The sequence below is a fragment of the Aquarana catesbeiana genome, linkage group LG01 (assembly GCF_042186555.1).
Source record: "Aquarana catesbeiana isolate 2022-GZ linkage group LG01, ASM4218655v1, whole genome shotgun sequence".
In the NCBI taxonomy this organism is placed as follows: domain Eukaryota; kingdom Metazoa; phylum Chordata; class Amphibia; order Anura; family Ranidae; genus Aquarana; species Aquarana catesbeiana.
Genome location: NC_133324.1, coordinates 883,097,277 through 883,114,846, shown reverse-complemented (window position 1 = coordinate 883,114,846; position 17,570 = coordinate 883,097,277). Strand labels below are relative to the sequence as shown.

The following is a 17,570-nucleotide window of genomic DNA, read 5'->3' as shown; positions in this document are numbered from 1 at the left end:
TCTGTTTCAGGGGGGAGGGGGGTGCAGATACCTGTCTACTACTGGTATTTGCACCCACTTCCTGGAATAGACGCCCCCCCCACTGTCTCCTGGGAAACACACAGGTCTCAGGAGATAGCGAAGACCACTTAGGACGCGCAGCGCGACTCGGGCATGCGCAGTAGGGAACCGGGAAGTGAAGCCGCAACACTCCACTTCCTGATTCCCTCACAGAGAATGGCGGCGGCAGCAGCCGAGAGCCGAGCGATTGATCGGCTTTGGCTGCCGACATCGCTGGACTCCAGGACAGGTAAGTGTCCATTTATTAAAAGTCAGCAGGTGCAGTATTTGTAGCTGCTAGCTTTTAATAATCTTTTTTTAGGTGGACTCCCCCCCCCAAAAAAAAAAAAACAGATCCTGTTCCCTTAAAGCATGCATAACAGCACAGTGTTTGTGATGTGTTATTTGGCCCCTTCTATCACCTACAAAACTTGGCTGATCCTGCCTGGCTATACCCTCCCCCCTGTAAACTGACCACAATATATCATGGCTGCTGAGCCCTGACACCGTGGTCAGTTTACGTGCCTAGATCATCTGCAGTTCTCCTGTCTCTCCTCTGTCCTATCTCCCCCCTCCCCTCCCAGCCTGTCAGCTAGTCTGTGCCACTATGCTCCCCGTCCCTTCCCTTCCTGCTGCTTTCATAACTGTACTACAATGTAGTAATGTTAGCTAACATTATCTATCCCAGTGTCTGTGCTGCAAAAAAAAAATGCAAATTATACCTTATAGCAGAGTGTCTCCTGAGGCTCACGTGACTCCTCAGATCTCTCTCCTCCCTGGCTGACATCAGAAGCAGTGCTCGGCCTTGCCCACTACTATAGTTGTCAGCCGGGCAGAGGAGAGCCGAGGAGTCACGTGAGCCACGGGAGATGCTCTACTATAAGGTATAATCTGCATTGTTTTTTTTTTTTGCAGCACAGACACTGGGATAGATAATGATAGCTAACAGAGGATGGGATGTTTATAGTACAGTGGCTTAACAACAATGGTTTTGCACAGAGCGGTCCCTTATCTCCACTTCTGGAGTGCCATGCTGGCGCTGTCCACTCCTCCTCTCCTGTGTGCAGGGGGCACTCATGCAGGCTTGCTCTCAAGCTGGGCTGTGTGAGTCCATAGACACACACAGTATGGCTCGGCCCCGTCTCCCACTCCCTCCCTACATAGTCAGGTTGAAAAAAGGCGCAAGTCCATCTAGTTCAGGGGTGTCAAACTCAAATTCATCGGGGGCCGCATCAACAGTATGGTTGCCCTCAAAAGGCTGGTTATATCTGTAGGACTATGTATCTACTCTAGGGGTGCGCTGCGTACAGAGTGCCGAGTTCAGGAGCGCGCTGCGTACAGAGTGCCGAGTTCAGTAGCGTGCTGCGTACAGAGTGCTGGGTTCAGGAGCGCGCTGCGTACAGAGTGCCAGATTCAGGAGCGCGTTGCGTACAGAGTGCCGGGTTCAGGAGCGGGCTGCATACAGAGTGCCGGGTTCAGGAGCTCACGGTGTACAGAGTGCCAGGTTCAGGAGCGGGCTGCATACAGAGTGCCGGGTTCAGGAGCTCACAGTGTACAGAGTGCCGGGTTCAGGAGCGGGCTGCATACAGAGTGCCGGGTTCAGGAGCTCACGGTGTACAGAGTGCCGGGTTCAGGAGCAGGCCGGGTTCAGGAGCGGGCTGCGTACAGAGTGCCGGGTTCAGGAGCGGGCCGCGTACAGAGTGCTGGGTTCAGGAGCGGGCCGCGTACAGAGTGCTGGGTTCAGGAGCGGGCCGCGTACAGAGTGCTGGGTTCAGGAGTGGGCTGCGTACAGAGTGCTGGGTTCAGGAGCGGGCCGCGTACAGAGTGCTGGGTTCAGGAGCGGGCCGCGTACAGAGTGCTGGGTTCAGGAGCGGGCCGCGTACAGAGTGCCAGGTTCAGGAGCGGGCCGCGTACAGAGTGCCGGGTTCAGTAGTGGGCCGCGTACAGAGTGCTAGGATCAGGAGTGGGCCGCGTACAGAGTGCTGGGTTCAGGAGCGGGCCGCGTACAGAGTGCTAGGTTCAGGAGCGGGCCGCGTACAGAGTGCCGGGTTCAGGAGCGGGCGGCGTACAGAGTGCCAGGTTCAGGAGCGGGCCGCGTACAGAGTGCTAGGATCAGGAGTGGGCCGCGTACAGAGTGCTAGGATCAGGAGTGGGCCGCGTACAGAGTGCCGGGTTCAGGAGCGCGCTATGCACAGTGTGCAACATAACCTTTCCACCCCTCCTCCTGGGTTCTGACCTCTGCAACCATCACATTCCTCCCATCCCACTACCATGCATCTTCCTCCACAGCCCTCAAAAAGCCCACCCTCAGGATTCAGCCTGCTGAAATAAACAAAAAAAAAAAAAAAGAAAACATAGCCTGTCGGCCCGGCATAGCTGTCAGTGGTGGAGTTTCCTGACAGCAATGCTGGGTTCAGCTCACAAAAAGCCGACGCCACTGAAGGGACTGAGGAGGGAGAGCAGGGGAGGCTTATTCTTGTCTCCTTGGAGGCCGACGGGCGCTGACACAAGCTGGCGCCGCTTGCGGGACTGTGGAGGAGGATGTTTACTCTTGGGAGACTTGGCAGTGAGAAAAACTAACGGGTGTCAGCCCACTTAGCGAGGTCTGGCGGGCTGGATTTGGCTGACAGGCCTTGTGTTTGACAGCTGTGATCTAGTTCAACCAAAAAAAATAAATACAATCCCATATACACAATCCTTCACCCACAGTTAATCCAGAGGAAGGCGAAAAACCCCAGCAAAGCATGATCCAATTAGCTACAGCAGGGGAAAAAATTCCTTCCTGATCCCCCAAGAGGCAACCGGATTTTCCCTGGATCAACAGGATTTGATTCACAGCAGCTGGAGCCAATGGCCCCTGCTACTCTCAGAATCCTCTGTGAGACCAGGAAGAAGGAAGAGCTGCATCCAGGCACTAGATCACTGACAGGCTCAGGTAAGTGTTGGGGGTACAGTTAGTGGGGAGTTTTTTTTTTACCTTAATGCAAGGAATGCATTAAAGCAGAGTTCCACACAAAAATGGAACTTCTGCTTTTCGGAACCCTCCCCCCCAGATACCTGTCTAAGACAGGTATTTGCACCTACTTCCGGCATAGACTCCCATGGGAGTCTATGCCTCTTCCCGTCCCGACCGCGCTGTCTGCTGGGAACACACAGCTCCCAGGAGAGAGCGGGGACCACTAGGGACACGCAGCGCGACTCGCGCATGCGCAGTAGGGAACCGGGAAGTGAAGCCGCAACGCTTCACTTCCTGATTCCCTCACCTAGGATGGCGGCGGCAGCTGCCGAGAACCGAGGGGGTTCTGCCGACATCGCTGGACCCTGGGACAGGTAAGTGGCCATGTATTAAAAGTCAGCAGCTGCAGTATTTGTAGCTGCTGGCTTTTAATATTTTTTTTTTTTGGCGGTGTGGGTGAACCCCCGCTTTAAAGCGGAGTTCCACCCAAAAGTGGAAGCTCCACTTATCTGTCTTCTCAACCCCCTGTTTTTGACAGGTACCCTGTCCCCACTTCTGTCAGAACTTGCCGCGGCGAGGTACGTCAGAAGTTCTGCCCCCTCCTCCTCCCCCGCCGTCAGGCCATTCAGATACGGCGGCAGCACCCAAGTGCAGATAGAAACATCAGCTGGGGCATCGACATCAATGGATATTAAAAGTGAGCAGCTCCCGGGGGGGATGCTGGAACACCGCTTTAAGGTAAAAAGAAACTCTGTTTAAAATCCAGTAATATGCTGTCTCACCCTGCTCTGCACATGCTCAGTTGCTCTCTATTTTTAGGCATTGCCGAATTTGTAGAGGCCGATATTTTTACAGGCTTAAAGCGGAATTAAACTCTCCTATCTTTACAGTCATGGAAGCTGCTCCTGTTTGATCTGCAACTACCATGGCGCTGCACATGTGATCAGTTATGATACCAGCCATTTGATGCTTTGACGATTTGGTTGAGCACATAATAAAATGTTGACAGTTAGCAATCCCGGCATTCCAGGAAAGTAACTTTTTTGAAACTGTTAAATCGATGGGTTTAGTTCCACTTTATGATTTACTGCTGTTTGGGGCCTCTGTGCTTCAGAAAAATGGCAGCCTCCAATTTACATCACACACTAATTTTGGTAACATAATTATTGATGTAGAATGTATGTTCCTTGCTAACCACTTGCCAACCGCTGTCAGCACATATACGTCGGCAGAATGGCACGGCTGGGCAAAGTAACGTACCTGTACGTTACTTTGAATTTCTCGCCGTGCACGCGCATGCGCGCCTGCCGCAAGCTCCGTGACCATCCTGCGGGACCCACGGACTCGATCACCGCTGGGATACCCGCGATCGTGTCACGGAGCTAAAGAACGGGGAGATGCCGATGTAAACAGCATCTCCCCGTTCTGCCTAGTGACAAGACACCGATCGTCTGCTCCCTGTCATTGGGAGCAGCGATCAGTGTCATGTCACTGCTAGCCTATCCCCCCCCCACAGTTACAATCACTTAACCCCTCCCCGCCCCCTAGTGGTTAACCCCTTCACTGCCAGTGACATTTTTACAGTAATCAATGCAATTTTATAGCATTGATCGCTGTATTAATGCCAATGGTCCCAAAAATGTGTCAAAATTGTCCAACGTGTCCGCAATAATGTCGCAGTCACGATAAAAATCGCTGATCGCCGCCATTACTAGTTAAAAAATAAAATATTAATAAAAATGCCATAAAACTATCCCCTATTTTGCAGACGCTATTACTTTTGCGCAAACCAATCAATAAACGCTTGTTGCGATTTTTTTTTTTTCCCACAAACATGTAGAAGAATACGTATCGGCCTTAACTGAGGAAAAAAAAAAATTATATATTTTTGGGGGATATTTATTATAGCAAAAAGTAAAAAATAATGCTTTTTTTTCACAATTGTCGCTCTTTTTTTGTTTATAGCGCAAAAAATAAAAAACGTAGAGGTGATCAAATACCACCAAAAGAAAGCTCTATTTGTGGGAAAAAAAGGACGTCAATAGTGTTTGGGAGCCACGTCGCACGACCGCGCAATTGTCAGTTAAAGCGAAGCAGTGTCGAATCGCAAAAGTGCTCTGGTCAGGAAGGGGGTAAATGCTTCCCGGGGCTGAAGTGGCTAAAGAACATTATTATTTTTTTTTCTTTTATAAAGTTTTTATAGGTAAAGTGCTGCTTTAAGAACCACTCTAAATCCCTTTTTCTAGTCTGATGCAGTTATCATAGGAATCCCAGTCTAAGGCCAGGTTCACATTTGTGCTTTGTGAGAATGTGTACAAATGTGCATGCTTTCCTGGAAAGCACAAAAATGCGCAGCCATTTTGCAAAAGCACAGCGGTGCCATTTATCGTTATTGGCACCCCATGTACGTAACAGTGTGCGCACAAACAAAGTACCATATATAGGTGTGAACAGAGCCTAAGCAGTACTTTCGGAGCAAGTGCCTTGTCTTGTAAAAGTGTACTGTAAGGCCTGATTCACACCTAGGCATTTTTAGTGCATTTTGCAGATTTGCACTACAGTCCATTTATCGTGGTTTCCTATGGAACACGTTCTGTAGTGCAAATCTGCAAAATGCACTAAAAATGCCTAGGTGTGAATCAGGCCTAATATGGCTTCTTAGGGTAGTATACCTGTAAGACCAGGACCCTCTCTACATGTATGTCACCTACACTTATTTGTGTTCCATTTTTCACTCTGGATGAAGGGTGTGGGTCCTCCACCTACCCTGAAATCTATCGGGAGGATGTGCGACCGTTAGGTTCATTCCTCCTCAGCCTTGGGGGGGGGGTCTCTCTTCAGGAGAGCCCCTAACTTAGTACTCGTTGCTCGGCTTCAGCTGACCATGAGGAGAGGGGTCTGCCGGACCTTTTGCTACATCTTTCAGTAATCAGTGTTTAAATCTGAACTCCAGAAAGATTTTTTTTTTTTTTTGCATACTTACATTTGGCCAGCTTGGCTTGTTATAAGTACAATATGCATGTAGTGTGTGATATCTGGAGGGCCACTGAGGATGCTGTATATCACTCTAGTAACTGGTGCTGCATACAGTGACAGCGACTATCTTCCAAGTTCTGTGCAAACAGCTTTCCCTCTGACCAGAGAGGGTCGCTCGACACCTCCTCCATTCATAGAATACCTTGTATTTTTCTTCAATGAATACAATTCATTCTCTAATTGGACAATATGGATGTTGTGACATCACCCAGTCCCACACACACACACAACCTTGTCCAATCAGAGAACACCTTGTACTCATTGAAATAAATATACAACGTTTTATGAATGGTGGAGGTGCTGAGGGAATTGCCACCTGTGTTGACTGAATAGAATGCAGACATCTCAAGTCTCCCGCATTTGGATGCTGGCTCACGGACACCGATCTCCCGATTGAGCCTGTCACTCAGAAAGGCAGAGCAGCCCAAGCGGCGGAATGTTACTGAGCTGACATGCTGCCGCTTCCCTTCTCAGTGTTATCACATAGACAGCACCCCTGGCTTCCCTCTAGACATGCACTTCTCCCTACCTGGCACCGGGGGCTGCTTGTCTATGCAGGTGAATTGGAATGTGATTTTTGAGCATCCCCAGTTTGCTCTACTTGAGGTTCTTCATGTCCTACCTACACCCTAAGGTAGGCCACTGTTTGCGAATGTATATTGCAAATAGAAGTTTTCCGTAGATTATGCCAAAAGTCTTTATAATGTTTGATGTTACAATGGCAGTCCTAGCAGATTCCTCTGTGAAGAGCTGATTGCTGGGGAGGAGAACATAATATGACATTATACATTTTATTGCAAATTTAACTTGAAGCTTCCATGTTCCAGCACTTAGTTTTACACTCTCCCTTCTCTCTAATGCAGACAGTACTCATTCAAAAAAACATTTAGTTGTGATTTCACACTGAGGCGTTGGCGGCGTCGAGGTAAAGCGTCGCTATTTTTAGCGGTGCTTTACCGTCGTTTTAGCGGCGATATTCGGCCACTAGCGGGGTGCTTTTAACCCCTGCTAGCGGCCGAAAAAGGGTTAAAACCGCCCACAAAGCGCCGCTGCAGCGGTGCTTTGCCGGTGGTTTGGCGGCGTTGCCCATTGACTTCAATGGGCAGGGGCACTTTAGGAGCAGTGTATACACCGCTCCTACAGCGCTGCAAAGATGCTGCTTGCAGGACTTTTTTTACTGTCCTGCAAGCGCACAGCTTCAGTGTGAAAGTCCTTGGGCTTTCACACTGCAGTGAGAGGAGAGGCTTTTTACAGGCGCTATTTTTAGCGCTATAGCGCCTGTAAAGCGCCTCAGTGTGAAAGCAGCCTTACTAGTAAAAAAGAAAAATAAAACACACAAAATGCCTGTGTATGTCAAAAAATGGAAAACATTAATTGGTACTGATCAGGCTGCATTTAATTGTGGGGGGGGCGCGTCACCTCCCTGAAATGAGTTTTTGCAGGTTGGGATGTCTGAGAATGGACGGGGAGGAAAAGTTATATATAGAATAGAATGGATGGGGAGGAAAGTTACTGTCTGTATACACTGCTGGAAATGAAGTGGTCAGTGGTGTAGCATGGGGAGGGGGAAGCCTATGCAGTCGCTCCAGGCGCAACATTTAGAATAGCCCAGACAGGGCCGGTGTCTCCATGAGGCAGCCCAGGCAACCGCGGATCCTGATCCAGAGTGTGTGCAGGAAGTGAGCGCTCTGTGTGTGGGGGGGGGGGGGTTTGAGGGTGGAGGGGGCCAGGCCAGGGGTGCCGGTGGAGGAGGAGGTCAGGGTGGAGGAAGCTCCCCACTGGTTGCTGCAGCTGCCGCCACCACCGGAACTCCTGCTGGAGATATTTTCCTGCCTGTACGGGACACAGCTAATCCTCCTGTCCCTGGTGCTGCAGGACCGGTGGGATGTGGGGGGGGGATTGTGTGTGTGTGTGGGATGGGGAGGGGGTATCTGGGGGATATGATCAGTGTGGAGGGTAATCTGGGGGTGTGATCAGAGTGTGGGTATCTGGAGGTTGTGATCAGGGTGGGGGGAGGGGTATCTGGGGATGTGATGGGGGAGTTTCTGGGGGTGTGATCAGAGTGGGGGGAGGGGTATCTGGGGGGTGTGATGAGGGGGTTTCTGGGGGTGTGATCAGAGTGGGGGGACGGGTATCTGGGGGTGTGATCAGGATGGGGGTATCTGGGGGTGTGATCAGAGTGGGTGGGGGTATCTGGAGGTGATCAGAGTGGGGAGGTATCTGGGGGTGTGATCAGAGTGGGGGGGGTATCTGGGGGTGTGATCAGAGTGGGGGGAGGGGTATCTGGGGGGTGTGATGAGGGGGTTTCTGGGGGTGTGATCAGAGTGGGGGGACGGGTATCTGGGGGTGTGATCAGGATGGGGGTATCTGGGGGTGTGATCAGAGTGGGTGGGGGTATCTGGAGGTGATCAGAGTGGGGAGGTATCTGGGGGTGTGATCAGAGTGGGGGGGGGTATCTGGGGGTGTGATCAGAGTGGGGGGGGTATCTGGGGGTGTGATCAGAGTGGGTGGATATCTGAGGGTGATCAGAGTGGGGGGGTATTTGGGGGTGTGATCAGAGTAGGGGGGTGTATCTGGTAGTGTGATCGGGGTGGGGGTATATAAAAGTCCACGGTTAGGCGGTTAGGGAGCACAAATTACTTGCTGACAACCAATGCTTCACCACTGGATTGGGGGGGGGGGGGGGGGTTACTTTTTCTGCATGGGAAAATCACAAGTATGTTTTAATGTAGGTTATAATAAAATATTTATTATTTAAATATTCATGCTTCCATTGCATTCTCTGTGCAGCTAGGTTATGCTGCTTTTATTTTTTCATGTGCACATTAATATTCACAGCTATCTCAGCAAATCTATGTAAATGAATCAATCTGTCTCAGTTTGGAGAAGTGGGGAAGGACTTTTAACCCGTACAGTGATAGAGTCCTAAGTCCAGGCTTTATCAATATGATCATTGTCAGCAAATAATATTCAGGTGAAGAGTAATCATTGTGGTGCTGTGCTCCTGATATCTGCGTGTATTCAGCTCCTGCCGGACTGCTGTCTGTCAATTCTAGAAAGCCCTTATTAGTAAGTATAATGTTATTTATGGCTCTTGCTTGTTTTTCTATTAAATCGTATGATATGAAGTTGTATGACAAAGTTCTTGCTCCAATGACACGTCGTACTGCTTCTCTAACGTATGTCAACACAAGATCTACAGGGAACAAACATGATAGATTTTTGTACATTTAGTGCATAAGAATTTTTTTTTTCTCTCTGAAATTTAAGGGGAAAATATAGCATTAATAATATTGCATGTGCAAATGTTTTTAGGACTCCAAGCAGTTTTGCTTTCTACCTTGCAATATGTTTCTTAGGGGTGATTCACACAGGCATACTACAGCAAACACCCATGTGAGGGCTGTGTTTACCTTCATGGGGATGCACAGGTGTTCCCTGCATCCTTATGCAGGCAGCCCCATTCATGTCTGTTGGGATACAGTGGCTGCACAGACACAGACAGAGACACTGGCACAGTTTCCGATTTGACATTTGTGTGGGTGCATTCAGGGCATTCTGTAGTACGCCTGTGTTATGCCCCATTCAGACATAAACTTAAATCATCTGGCATTCACTTCATATTTCACATCTACCTATAGGCTTTGAGTAATTGTTAACAATTATGCCGCGTACACACGGGCGGACTCTCCGACCAGACTGGTCCGACGGACCGAATCCGGCGGACAATCCGACCGTGTGTGGGCTGCATCGGACTTCCGACAGACCGTTTCGGTCGGAAATCTGACGGACTTTAGATTTGAAACTTGCTTCAAATCTTTACGTCGTAACTCTGCCGGACTCCGTTCCTGACGGAAAGCCCGTTCGTTTGTATGCTGGTCCGACGGACCAGATACGACGCAAGGGCAGGGTACTGGATCTCGCGCTTGCTGCAATAGGAAAAACAAATACCAAATTTCAGGCCCTTAGGTCTGGTATGGAAAAAACGGCGTGGGGTCCCCCCAAAATCCATACCAGACCCGTATCCGAGCACGCAGCCTGGCCGGTCAGGAAAGGGGGCGCCCCCCTCCTGAATCGTACCAGGCCGCATGCCCGCAACATGGGGGGGGGGGGTGCTTTGGGGGAGCAGGGCGCCCCCCCTCCCCCAAAGCACCTTGTCCCCGTGTTGATGAGGAGAAGGGCCTCTTCCCGACAACCCTGTCCGTTGGTTTCAGGGTCTGCGGGCGGGGGGCTTATCGGAATCCGGGAGCCCCCTTTAATAAGGGGGCCCCCAGATCCCGGCCCCCCACCCTGTGTGAATGAGTATGGGGTACATGGTACCCCTACCCATTCACCTAGGGAAAAAGTGTCAATAAAAAAACACACTACACAATTTTTTTAAGTAATTTATTAGACAGCTCCGGGGGTCTTCTTCCAGCTCCGGGGGTCTTCTTCTGACTTCAGGGGTCTCTCCGGCCTCTTCCCCAGGCGTCCGGTTCTTCTGCCGGCTCCTCCGCTATCTTCTGCCGCTCTTTTGCTAGCGGTGGCCCGGACTTCTGCCTTCTGCCTTCTAGTCTTCTTCCCTCTTCTCTTCTTCCGATGTTGATACGACGCTCTCTCTGGCTGTAATGCTCTCTGAGCGCTCCGCTATGACTTATATAGGCGGTGACCCCGTCCCCTTAAGACGTCACAGTCCCTGGGCATGCTGGGACTATGACGTTTTAAGGGGGCGTGGCCAACATCACCTGGTGACCACGTCCCTTAAAACGCCCCCCGCCCGCAGACCCCAACAACCAACGGCCAGGGTTGTTGGGAAGAGGCCCTTGTCCTCATCAACATGTGGACAAGGTGCTTTGGGGTGGGGGGCCCGCAGGGCGCCCCCCTCCCCCAAAGCACCCACCCCCCCCATGTTGAGGGCATGCGGCCTGGTACGGTTCAAGAGGGGGGGGGCGCTCGCTCGTCCCCACCCCCTTACCTGACCGGCCGGGCTGCGTGCTCGGATAGGGGTCTGGTATGGATTTTGGGCGGGACACCACGCCGTTTTTTCGGCGTAGGGGGTTCCCCTTACAATCCATACCAGACCTAAGGGCCTGGTATGCCCTGCGATGGGGCTTGCAAGGTGTCAATCTCGCCGATAATAGCGGCGAGATTGACTTCCTTTTCTAGTGCCGCCGTACCCGAGTCACGTTCAAAATGAACGGACTTGTCCGTGTGTGGGCAAGTCCGTTCATTCGGAAAGTCCGCCGTAACTCCGTTGGAAGGCCGGCGGGAAGGCCGGCGGACCTAGTTTCCCAGAAAGTCCGGTCGTGTATACGTTACATTAGGCTGCATTCACACTACAGCGTTTTGAATCGCGGGCAGATTTACCACGGATCTGCCCGTGATTTCACAGCGTCGAGGTGTGAATGGCAAAATGCGGGACTCGCATTCGAGATGCCATTTACTTGAATGACACCTCAAATCGCAGTTCAGGTCTGCCACGATTGTCGCACACTAAAACGTGCTGCAATCGCGGGACGCATGTCGCCCCAAAGTAGCTCCTGAACTATTTTTGGGCGACATGTGTCCCGCGATGTGGGTTGCCGTGATTGCAGCACGTTTTATCGCGCGACAATCATGGCAGACCCAACCGCGATTTGAGGTGTCATTCAAATGAATGACACCTCTTGCCCGTGATTCAAAAGGCTGTAGTGTGAATGCAGCCTTAAATGCCACGTTGTGAATTGTTTTTATTGCACATTGTTCTCCTCCTCTCCATTGCCCCTTTCTGTGGGGGTCCCCCAAGGCTCGGTTCTTGGACCCCTTCTCTTCTCTATCTACACCTCCTCCCTTGGTCACCTAATAACTGCCCATGGCTTCCAATACCACTTATACGCTGATGACACCCTAATCTATCTGTCTACTCCTCACCTCACTCCTTCAGTCTCCTCTCGCATTACTAACTTACTAACTGACATATCAGCATGGATGTCGCACCACTTCCTTAAACTAAATCTCTCTAAAACTGAGCTATTAATATTCCCCCCCGCCCGTGCCCCCCTCCATGACTTTTCCATCAAAATCAACAATGCAACCATCAGTCCCTCCCCTCACGCCAGGGTACTAGGTGTAATCCTAGATTCTGACTTGTCATTTCAGCCTCAAATCCAATCACTGTCAAAAGTTTGTAGACTTCACCTCTGTAACATCTCTAAAATTCGCCCTTTTTAACAAATGAAACCACCAAGCTCCTCATTCACTCCCTTGTTATCTCTCGCCTTGACTATTGCAACTCCCTTCTCATTGGCCTACCGCTCCATAGGCTATCCCCTCTTCAGTCTATCATGAATGCTGCTGCCAGACTTATCCACCTTACCAACCGCTCAGTGTCTGCCAACCCTCTACTTCAATCCCTACACTGGCTCCCAATCACCCAGCGAATTAAATTCAAAATTCTAACCACAACATACAAAGCCATTCACAACTCTGCCCCAAGCTACATCACTAATCTTGTCTCCAAATATCACCCAAATCGACCTCTCCGCTCTTCTCAAGACCTCCTGCTTTCAAGCTCCCTCATCTCCTCCTCCCATGCTCGTCTCCAGGATTTCTCCAGAGCCTCTCCCATCCTCTGGAACTCGCTACCTCCATCTATCCGGCTATCCCCTACTCTTGCTACCTTCAGGCAATCCCTGAAAACTCATCTCTTCAGGAAAGCCTATCACGTCTCCAACTAATCTCCTACCACTTCCACCAGCTCATTCCCCACAGTTACAACCTTTTGTACCACCTGCCCCACCCTATTAGATTGTAAGCTCTTCTGAGCAGGGCCCTCTTAATCCTATTGTATTGTATTGTATTGTATTATAACTGTATTGTCTCCCTTTTATATTGTAAAGCGCTGCGTAAACTGTTGGCGCTATATAAATCGTGAATAATAATAATAATGTGATGACAGTACATGAAAATGAGTGTAAAATTACAACAATGAGTTCCTTGATGTTTGTCAATGCATCAAAAAATAGACTTTTTTAGAACTTTTTTCTGCAGTGCGCCTTATGAACCACTCCAGTTGAAAGAAATGGCTACCTTGTGTATACAATATGTGTTGATATACATTAAAACACATACCAGTGTAATTTGTCATGCAATTTGACAGTTCCAAATCGCATTACAAGTCCCACCCCATTGCCGGTAATGGAAACGTTCATATGACTCGGCGCGCACCGATTATGAAAAAGGCTTCTGCACTACTTTTGCTGATTTCATTGCAGCTTGCATAGACTTCTGTTACACAGAAGTTCCAGTCATTTTTGTGTTTATTAAAAGTCAGCAGCTACAAAAAGTTTAGCTGCTGACTTTTACTAAACAGCCACTCACCTGTCCCATGATCCAGCAGTGCACTCACCCTTGCCGTGTCCTCTCCATGTCCTCGCTGGGTAGCACCAGCATCTTTACTATGGGCACCGGGCTGTGACAGCTTGTGGCTTCACAGCCGGGTGCCTACTGCACATGCATGAGCGGCGCTGCACTCTGTGACTTGTCCCAAAGTCACAGAACAAGCTCTGTTTCACAAACAGGAGTCAGGGAGGAGACCTTCAAGCGAACTTCCCCTTTTTGGGTGGAGCTCTGCTTTAAATGAATTTGCAAGCCGCAATGAAGTCGGTGGCGCAAATTGCACTGATCTGCGGCTTTGAAATCGCACTAAAGTAGCGCGATTTCAAAGCCGCACCAGTGTAAACCAGGTCTAAAACTGGATTTGCATTGTTCCATGTGTTTTGAAACATGTGTGGCAATGTACACAAGTAGGTGTGAATGAATCCCTATGGTTTCTCTTTCACTCACTCTAAACTGCAGCACAGTAGATGTAAAGCACCCTTAAATGGAAGAATGGGATTTCTACTTCTAATGAATTTTCATGCAGCAAAACCCTTGCTCTCTATGTGGAAGCATAAGTCCAGCACACCCCCTGGGTCCAAGCTAGAGCTTTCTAATCATAAGGAAGCATGTGTTTGCCGATTGCAGGGCGTTAGGTCTGACTTAGCAGAGAATGTGTTGGACCTCTGCAGAGAGACCACTGCTTCCACACAGAGAGCAAGTATACTTCTCTACAGTATGCTGGCAGCAGTGTTAATTTAGATGTCACATTTCGATTTAGTTTTAGTCATAGTCTTTTGACTAAGGCTAAGTTCACACTGGCATTAAAAGCAGGCGTTTGAGGGGCTGGGTTAAGGTTAGGGCTGTTCATATTATCACACGATGCTCCAGTAAATCATGAAGGATCCCACCCATCCCTCCCACAGTCTCTTTCAGCTCTGCCCATCAGGTAGAAGGTACCGGAGTATCAAAACCCGGTCTGTCAGACTGCTCAACAGCTTTTTCCTCCAGGCTTTGAGAGCCCTCAACTCTAATCCCCTCTGAAACCCTTTTTACAACCCATATACCGTGACCAGGAACATCTCACTTCCCCTCCTTTTTTTTACTTACTCTTCCATATGCACTAGACACTTTTACAAACACTTGCTGCTACAAAAAATCAACAAGAAATATGTAGTGCTTGAGGCAGTACACTATAAATCATCTTGCACTGACTGCCCTGAAATATCCCTCTTCCACAATCTCATGTACAGTAATATTGTAAATCTTATATATACGGTAGTTATTTATTCAGAGTATACAGCAGGGGTCTTCAAACTACGGCCCTCCAGTTGTTCAGGAACTACAATTCCCATCATGCCTAGCCATGTCTGTGAATGTCAGAATTTTACATTGCCTCATGGGATGTGTAGTTCTGCAACAGCTGGAGGGCCGTAGTTTGAAGATTCCTGGTATACAGTATCTCACAAAAGTGAGTACACCCCTCACATTTTTGTGAATATTTTATTATATCTTTTCATTTGACAACACTGAAGAAATGACACTTTGCTACAATATAAAGTAGTGAGTGTTCAGCTTGTATAACAGTGTAAATTTGCTGTCCCCTCAAAATAACTCAACACACAGCCATTAATATCTAAACCACTGTCAACAAAAGTGAGTACACCCCTAAGTGAAAATTTCCAAATTGGGCCCAATTAGCCATTTTCCCTCCCCAGTGTCATGTGACTCATTAGTGTTACAAGGTCTTGGGTGTGAATGGGGAGCAGGTGTGTTAAATTTGGTGTCATCGCCTCAGCCAAAGAAGTTGGTGCATGTGCTCAGTGTCATATTCAGAGGTTGTCTTTGGGAAATAGACATATGAGTGCTGCCAGCATTGCTCCAGAGGTTGAAGGGGTGGGGGTCAGCCTGTCAGTGCTCAGACCATACGCTGCACACTGCATCAAATTGGTCTGCATGGCTGTCATCCCAGAAGGAAGCCTCTTCTAAAGATGATACACAAGTCAGTTTGCTGAAGCAGACTAAGGACATGGATTACTGGAACCATGCCCTGTGGTCTGATGAGACCAAGATAAACTTATTTGGTTTAGATGGTGTCAAGCGTTTGTGGTGGCAACCAGGTGAGAAGTACAAAGACAAGTGTGTCTTGCCTACAGTCAAGCATGGTGGTGGGAGTGTCATGGTCTGGGGCTGCATGAGTGCTGCCGGTACTGGGGAGCTACGGTTCATTAAGGGAACCATGAATAGCAACATGTACTGTAACATTCTGAAGCAAAGCATGATCCCCCCCCTTCGGAGACTGGGTTGCAGGGCAGTTTTCCAACATGATAATGACCCCAAACACACCTCCAAAACGATCACTGCCTTGCTAAAGAAGCTGAGGGTAAAGGTGATGGCCTGGCCAAGCATGTCTCCAGACCTCAACCCTATTGAGCGTCTGTGGGGCATCCTCAAACAGAAGGTGGAGGAGTGCAAGGTCTCTAACATCCACCAGCTCCGTGATGTCTCCATGGAGGAGTGGAAGAGGACTCCAGTGGCAACCTGTGAAGCTCTGGTGAACTCCATGCCCAAGAGGGTTAAGGCAGTGCTGGAAAATAATGGTGGCCACACAAAATATTGACACTTAAGGCCCAATTTTGTACATTTTCACTTAGGGGTGTACTCACTTTTGTTGCCAGCAGTTTAGACATTAATGACTGTGTGTTGAGTTATTTTGAGGGGGGAGAGAAAATTTACAGTTATACAAGCTGTACACTCGCTACTTTACATTGTAGCAAAGTGTCATTTCTTCAGTGTTGTCACATAAAAAAAGATATAATAAAATATTTATAAAGATTTGAGGGGTGTACTCACTTTTGTGAGATACTGTATGTACAGTTCTATAGTTCCCAGATGTGTATAGGTCAATAATTTCCTACTTTTAAGTTCTTCGTTGTGTTTTATTTTTGTATATTTATAATTCTGTTTTAATTTAGTATGTAGTACCGTGGTCCTGTGAGACACAATAATTTGTTCTACTGTATGTCTTTGCATGTAGTGGAATGACAATGAAGTTTGACTTGACTATCGAAACATGAAACGTTAGCGTGGCATCACTTCAAAATTGAAGCCTCATGTTTAGTCAGGAGGCGTTTGAAGGCTTTCAAAGCCTCCCATTCAAGTCTATGGTAACGCTTCGCAAGTGCTCTGGCTGGCGTTTGCGGTGCGGTTGTGGGGCGTTACGATTAGTTTATTTCCTGTAATGGAATAGCCGCTTGTGGAGCAGTTTTAGTGCTCCTTAACGCTCATCAAACGCTTCAAAACTGCCCATAGGGCGTTTGGGGAGTGTTTTTAACTCTTCATTAACACTTGTAAAACAACAGTCTATCGCCAATACTAAAGTTTATTAACACGTGTCTAACGCCCATACTATTGCTAAAGGAGTGTTTGTTAAAGAGGAAATAAAATCTTCCTCTTTAATTGTACCTATTAATTAAGGTATTAATTAATACCTATTAATTGTTACCTATAGGTAAGCCTATACAGTGCCTTGAAAAATTCATACCACTTGAAATTCTCTACATTTTGTCATGTTACAACCAAAAATTTAAATGTATTTTATTGGGATTTTATGTGATAGACCAACACAAAGTAGAAGGAAAATGATAAATGGTTTTAAACATTTTTTACAAATAAATATGTGAAAAGTGTGGCATGGATTTGTATTCAACCCCCCTAAGTAAATACTTTGTAGAACCTCCTTTCACTGCAATTACAGCTGCAAGTCTTTTTTGGGGATGTCTCTACCAGCTTTGCAGATCTAGAGAGTAACGTTTTTGCCAATCTGCTTTGCAAAATAGCTCAAGCTCTGTCAGATTGCATGGAGAGCATCTGTGAACAGCAATTTTCAAGTTTTGTCACAGATCCTCAATTGTATTTAAGTCTGGACTTTGACTGGGCCATTCTAACATAAGAATATGCTTTGATCTAAACCGCCACAGATAGCGTTTTGCTTTTAGGCCACCTTCTTCCACATGTTTGCTGTGTCCCCCACATGGCTTCTTGCAAACTGCAAATGGGACTTATGGCTTTCTTTCAACAATGGCTTTCTTCTTGCCACTCTTCCATAAAGGCCAATTTGTGAAGTGCACAACTAATAGTTGTCCTGTAGACAGATTCTCCCACCTGAGCTGTGGATCTCTGTAGCTCCTCCAAAGTCACCATG

General features: G+C 48.3%; 1 protein-coding gene across 2 annotated transcripts in view; it reads left to right on the top strand.

The window, feature by feature from the left end:
- Positions 1-17,570, top strand: part of ACOX3 (acyl-CoA oxidase 3, pristanoyl) — a 195,462-nt gene that overhangs the window by 1,761 nt on the left and 176,131 nt on the right. The window contains exon 1 of one of the 2 annotated variants that reach the window (XM_073610785.1): positions 8,976-9,100. The exons of the other annotated variant lie outside the window; for it this stretch is intronic. The gene's annotated coding sequence lies outside the window, so the exon portion shown is untranslated. Of the gene's footprint in view, positions 1-8,975; positions 9,101-17,570 lie in introns of those variants that run through there. 2 annotated transcript variants of the gene reach the window in all.